This window comes from Hyaena hyaena, unplaced genomic scaffold, assembly GCF_003009895.1.
Source record: "Hyaena hyaena isolate Hyena2069 unplaced genomic scaffold, ASM300989v1 scaffold_716, whole genome shotgun sequence".
In the NCBI taxonomy this organism is placed as follows: Eukaryota; Metazoa; Chordata; class Mammalia; order Carnivora; family Hyaenidae; genus Hyaena; species Hyaena hyaena.
Window position 1 is genome coordinate 889,010 of NW_024081349.1, and position 7,314 is coordinate 896,323.

The window sequence follows — 7,314 nt, forward strand, 5'->3', positions numbered from 1 at the left end:
TTAGGAATAGTAGAGAGGAGAGAAAGGGACTGAAATTTAGTCAGAATTTTTAAAACACAGAGATGTATGATATCACATCAAAAACATTCTACTAGATTAGGAGCAGGTTAAAAAAGAACTTAGGAGGAATTAAGGAATCGGGGATATAAGGAAGTAATAAATATGTGAAGAAATTAAAATTCAATATCCTGAATCACTCCTGAATTATGATATTCCTAGCATACAAAGAATAATAGAGTCATGTCCTAGCCTTCAGCAAGAATTTACAACTTTACTGGGAAACAATTCCATTTAATGAATGATCTGTGTACTAGACACATAACAAGTAATTGAAGAATCATGCATATTAGAACATAATGAAGAATTAAATTTCCTAAGAAGGAGAACCAAAAGACACCATATTTCTGATTCAGTAGCTGTAAGGTATAAGGCCCATGAACAGACGCTTTTGACAGACACCCAAGCTCATGCTGAGACAGCTGTGCATATATCAAATTCAAGAAACCCCCCAAAAGTGAAAACTCTCTTAGGAATGATCAAAGGAAAATAAAACTACTTGCATTGACACTTTTGCAGAATAACCCATCGCAAAGGAAAGGTTGAAAGACTATAGAACATACCTTTTCCAAAGTTGGAAATTACAATCTTTATGTGTTTTAAAACCTGTTTCATTATAAATATGTTCATCTTTGAAGAACTCTTAATGTTTTAAATAGTGACCTTCAGAAATATCTATATTATTAAATTTAAATGACACTTACAAACGTACTGTGGAAAATCTTCGTTTCATCTATTTTTTTCTGAATAAAACATCACAGTAGTTAACAAGAAGCTATGGAATCACTTTGCTGAAAGTTTGAAAACAGAGACTCGTTTCTCTGGCAGTAATTGTGGTGTTGCCTGAAAGTGGAAGTCTTAACTATTAAAATCTCATTCTAGTCCTGCATTTCTATGACTCTGGTGTTGTTGTTTTCTCTCCTCCAAGGCCTGATTGCACAGAGAAACTTTGATTAATAATTAAAAACATTGGAAGACCATGGAAGTGATCTTGAACCAACTGAGTTAGACACATAGATTGTGTTCCCTAAAAGTTGGTGAATGAATGAGTGGCATCCTGCACCATGAATCTAAGTGAGCTTCCCAAGAAGGTGAAGCTGAAGAAGAAAATGTGGCAGCAATGGTTAAAAAACAGCCAAAAAACAGGGGGGACATACTCAAGGAAAATTGTCCTCTATCTTAGCAACAATAAGGAAATAATTATAATCTCAGGAAAAAAAATAGTTGAAACAGTTTCCACAGTTGAGATTTGATAACAGTGGGTTTTGATGAGAAACTATATCCATCCTGAAAAAACCAGTCTCTTGTTTAATTATGGGATGTGGGAGAGAAGTAACCACACATGGTCTACAGCTATGGTATTTTCAATGGGCAAGGGATATTGATGTGTTGTTGCCAATATACATTGGCTTTGATTGACTCAAAAAATGCTACATTAGATCATTTGAATTCCATAGGCTCCCATATATTTCGTTATTTCTTGAAATCTGTATAAATAGAGCAAGAGAGGAGAAAAAGGGAGGGAGAAAAAAACTGAAATATGGGAAAATGAAAGACTGAAAGAACATGGAGCATATTTGTTGATTATGCAATAATTCAACCTTTTGGACAAATTTGACGCTGAAGGCTATATAGTTCATTCACTCAAAGAAGACTTCTGATTTTGCATTCCTCTCCTGTGGGGTCCAGGTGAGGCCTTAGAGCCTAAATACTACAAAAAGAAAATGAATTGAAGCATGAAACTGATGGTTAGCATACAAATTCATATAATTTTAGTAGTTACTGCTACTACTCCTAACAATAATAGATGATTTTTTTAAGCTTGCTGCTTACCGAAAAAGATTCAAAAAAAATTTTTTTGTGGGTTAGTCTATTTAATCCTCAATAAATTCCTAGGAACTATTTACAAATTTTGTCCTATTTTACAAATAAATACCTGAAACATAAAGAGATTATGAACTTTTCAGGCTCATACAAAGTCAATGAAGCCGGGAATTTCTCGAGCAATTTTGAATCTTGTGATAGGGAATAGAGAAACAGAAATGAGTAAGACACACTCCTTTACCATAAGTGTAAGACACAGTCCTCATTATTTTCAAAGCATAAGTGGGGGACAGGGGAGAAGCTAGAGGAGCCTGTGTCCTGCCACCAGAACTGACTCTCTTCCCTAAGTTTGGATGTGATTCTGCTACTTTCCCCAAAGTCTTGGTGATGTTGTGTATTACAGCAGAGGTAGGATCAGCAGCACCACTTATGAGATTGTGCAGATTATTCAATCAGTAGGGTGTTCTAGTATGAGGCTGCGTGTGGGAATCACATACTTTTTTAGTCCATATGACAGTTCATTCTTCTTGTTGAGCTTTGTATGTGGAGGTCATATCACCAAGAGGAGGTTAGTTTGTGCCAAATTCACTGAGAGAAGATAGCTTTTTCTTGTTCACATGAAAGTGTCATCATGCCAGAGCCAGCCCTGGGTGGTCTGAGCTGCTGAATCTTGAAGGAACATGAGCCCCTGAAATCACAGATGCACAGGTTCAGCTGTGACAGAGATGGACAATGAACGTGCTCCAATGGAGCTCACATTCTTACCATGGGAGACAAGATGACTCAGGTAGTACTTACTACCATGAAGAAAATAAAGAAGAGTAATGGAGTAGAACTGACTGGTGCAAGGGCTGCTATTTGAGATTTTCCAGGACTTTCTAAGCTGTGGTTAATGAAAAGCAGTGAACGAAGCAAAGATCTATAGAAGCAGCCTTCTATGCAGAGGAAAACCCTCAGTCAGAACTACTCAAATTATGAAATAGAAATTTATTATTCTATTTATTGAGGCACATTAATGAGTCACAAACTTATCAAAATGAAAAGAAAAGCAGAGGTAACTTGAGAGTACCTTTGAGGGAGGGACCTAATACTACCTCCTCAAATTGTCTTTCAATCTCTGACTTTCCCCTAAAATTAGACTTCAGATAGCTATTTTCATGAGTACGTAAAAAAAAAAAAAATAGTTGAAACATTAGTGTTAAGCCTAAGGAAGATTCTGATGTATTGTGGGTTTAATCTCGTATGTTGGGATACAACTCCATTACATTTACATGACAAAAAAATGTAGACGAGATAACCAATTTTAGCCAGTACAAGTCCAGCAAGTCCAGCAGACTTGGGGCAGAAGCAATAGGTAGATGATGGAGAGCAGAAATAGTCAAATCTTTCTGCCTCTTTTTATTTTTTTTCATAACTAATCTTTCTATCTCACATGAAAAATATCCTAGTTAACAACAAAAATGCTAACATCATCTTTTCTTATGTATAGGGTTATCTGATAGATGTAGCCTAAAGTATCTACAAACTGAAATTTTATATTGATTTTTGACAATTTTTTGGTTAATGAGAGTGCTGATGACAGATGTAGATACATTTTCCCTGAATGTCATATCATTTGAAAAAAAGGGAAATTAATTCAAAGATATTCCCATATCTAGGCATGTTGTATGAATATTCAGTGGAGTGAATTATATAATGTGTGAATTCAGCAAGCCATAGAAGATGAAGAACATGATTTTAAGCAGCACAATCATTGGGAATAATATTAGAAAGAAATGTGCTTAGCCAAAAATCAACAGAAACTTTGATTTTCCAAAATCCATCCAACATACACATGTATTTATTGCCCAGCTTCTGTACCAATCTTGGGATATTGTTGCAAGCAAGCACTGATGATCACATACTGAGGCAAATAATATGGTTGTGAGTTGAGAAATGTAATACACACACAAATATATATATGTCTTTCCTTTGTAAACAAATAGATCGGATATTAAACACATCATACTTCTTATTTATTTAGCATAATTCTGTATTTCCAGCACAATCTGACATTTGATCTCTCTTTCATTTGAGATTTTTATTTACTGAATCAACCATAGTAAAAGTAAGAATATCTCTAGCTGTATTTTGAAAAATGGCATAGGGAAATATATAACATATGACAACTTCCAGATTAATTTACTTTTAAGTAAAATAGCTGTGTCTTGATTACATTCTAGACATATAAATAGTTACTTTGAATGACAGGGGCTCACTTCATTATGTGCAAAGTGGTCCCATTTTAAAATTAGGTATAACTGTTGAGAACATTAATGCCACCATGAGGTTTCTAATAAAAAAGAGCTTGTGGTATTGGTTCAGGATATGCAAGATACAAGTGGGTAGCAAGTGTCAAAAGACACAGCTTGGTGTGAACTAAACAAATAGGAGAGTCATGACTCTCTTATCTGTTACCTGGAAAGTTCTAGGGTAGAATAACTTTCAGCTTTAGTTACTCTAGTGGCTCAATAATAAAACAGCATTTTTGTTGTTGTTTTATTAATATCAGTTACAGGGTGTGAAATGAACACTCAGCCATAGCTAAGGTTCAATAGCCCTCTCCCCATAATATCAACCTAATCTGCTTTCTTTTTTACCTACTTAGGTTTTCATAATTTGTTGGACATGGAGCATCTGGTTTTATATTTGAACATACGAATACTGATTTTTTTGACCTTCAAATTAATCAACCTGAAACAAAAGAAAATATTTGAAATAGCAACACAGTGAATATTATATGCCAATCACATTTCTGGAATTTTTCATAAATATTTAAATACCATAGACTTTATTGAAATTAAAATAGACTTTACTAAAATTAGAAATTTGAAAATAAAAAAAAATTTTCTTTTCTTTTGCTTTTACTTTTTTATTGTCCCTTTTAAGTGTTTTCTTTCTTATTCTTTCTTCTTTCTTTCCTCCCACTCCAACCTACTCCACCTGCAGGACTCATAGGCTCACATGGGCAATAATGACATCACCTCATCTGTGTAATTGGCAAAGTTGCTAACAAACTTAAAGACAAACATAAATATGTACACTACTGCACATTACTGAAGTGACATAAAGTCACACATGGAAATTTATGTTAAAAAAGATTTTGTCAAAACGTACCCTGGGGAAAAATAGACTCATTTACTTATAAAACATAAACTATGATATAATTTGGAATCAATTACTACTAATATTAAGCTATTAACTTTTAACTGATCTCATTCCATTCACACCAGTTGACTTCATTTAACACACGATCATTGATTAGTGCTATTAAAATTATAATCACTACTCCCATGTAATATTTAAGGGCTTCCAAGAAACATTTAAGGGAAACTGGGATAAACTTCAAACTATTTAGCTCAACTAAAATCTATGTATATTTAAATCATAAATGTAATACCTGAACTAAGTAGGTATGTCATAAATATTTATTGCCATTGTTCTTCATTTCTTCCATAATAAAGTTCTAAGAAGTGTTCTACTCCCTTTCTTCACCCCTGCTTTTCTCTCTTTCTTTTTCTTAATTCCTTCAATAGCTAATATGCTACAGCAGTGCCCTACAATTAGTTCCCTTCAGCAGCTGTTTTCAACCTTGGCTGCCCATTAGACTCCCTGGCAAAGCTTTTAAAACATTCTACTGCTGGAGATTCTGATTTCTTTGGTGTGAAATGAAGGCTGCTCATTAGTATTTTTTAAAAAATTCTCAGGAAATTATAATGGGTTCAGAACCACTAATGATAGACGAGTAAGGCACGGTGACACACTGATGGGAGTTCTAGAACTGGAAAACTCAGCAGCTGCCAGAGAGAGCACACTTACTCCTGTCTGGGTGTGGAGTGCTCACGACTCTCCCAGAAGAAATGACTCTTGAGCTGGATAGGAAGGAAGTACACACTGACAGGTGGAAGAAGCAATGGAAAGCAGGAGAAAGAACTTTTTTACATAAGGAGGAAAGAATATATGGAAACATGCAAAGTTTGGAATTGCTCAGCTAGGAGAACATATTGGGAAATAATGTGATAAAAGGCTTAAAAAAATAATAAATAAGCAGGGGCCGAACTTGGTATGCCAAACTATGTGTTTAGATTTTATTCCATGAAAGACTATACTTTCAGGGATCATTTCTGTAGTTTGTTACTAGATTTTATCCCATGAGATTTAACAGGACATCTATAAGATCATTCATGCCTTTTGGAAAATATCACCCTGAGAAATTGATCATGGATAAATTGAAAGGCATCTAGAATGACATCGAGGAGACCAGTCAGGATATTCTTGTGGGAATCCCAGGGCAAGGGAGGGTGGGGGAAGAGTGGAGAAGAAGGAGTAGTGATGAGAAGGAAGCATGTGACCAATGGTTAAAAAAAGAAAAGGAAAGAAAGGGTGAATGATTGAGACAAGAATCAAATATATGTTCCAGCTTTCAGCCTTGAGCAACTAGTATGATATCATAGCCATTCTTCAGGATGGAAACTATGGCATATGAACGAACTCTGAAAAGAAAACTAATGATTCACATTTCCACAAATTGCATTTTAGAGGTCTGAAAGATACCCAAGTAGAAGGAGATATTCAACAAAACAGTGCATTTAAAGATCTTGATCCCCAGAAAATTCCAAGCTAAAGAAAAAATAAAATCATTTCTGTTTGTAGATGAAATTCCTCAGGAAAGAGCATTTAGATTGAAATGAAAAGAGAACCAAAAACAGAGACCAAAAGAACACCAACACCTAGTTGCTTATATGCACACATGTGCACTAGCTTTTCTGTCACTGGAGACTGGGTGCCCAGCCAAAAATTACATTTCTGGGGCACTTAGGAGTGGCTAAGTGACTGGATTTCATTTGTGCAGTATGAACAGAGAAGTTGTGTGTGTCAGGTCCATCTCAAGACTTTTAAGAGAAGTGTATTCTTTTTTTTGTAGGTGTTTCCCCCTTATACCACATTTTAAAAATGATAGGATCCTGAAGGATGCCAGAGTCACAAAATGAAAGGTCTCCTATTCTCTGAATAGTCAGAGTACAAAGCCTCCAAAAATACCAGCTTTGCCCTGTTGCAGGAGGAGGAATAAACTTCTCTTGTGCTAAGCCACTGATGACCACGACGAAAACAATGATTCTTTGCCCTACATTGCTCATCAGATCTAGTCTCCTCTGCCTACCCTATGCGTACAACTCCTACTCCTCCTTCAAAGCCCAGTTCATTTTCTTCCCTTGTCTGAATGTCACCTTCATCGATGGTTTACTCTTCTGAATCTTAGCTTGATTTTCAATCATTTGTTTGGCAAATAATCATACTTTTTAACATGTATTATAATTTTCATTGACTTTTCAAGTATTTTTGCTTTATCTGTCTCTGGGATAGACAATGAAACTTGCATTCAGTATATTCTTC

General features: G+C 35.2%; 1 pseudogene; it reads left to right on the forward strand.

The window, feature by feature from the left end:
• Positions 1–6,019: 6,019 nt before the first annotated feature.
• LOC120220647 lies at positions 6,020–6,098 on the forward strand (annotated as a pseudogene).
• Positions 6,099–7,314: the final 1,216 nt, after the last annotated feature.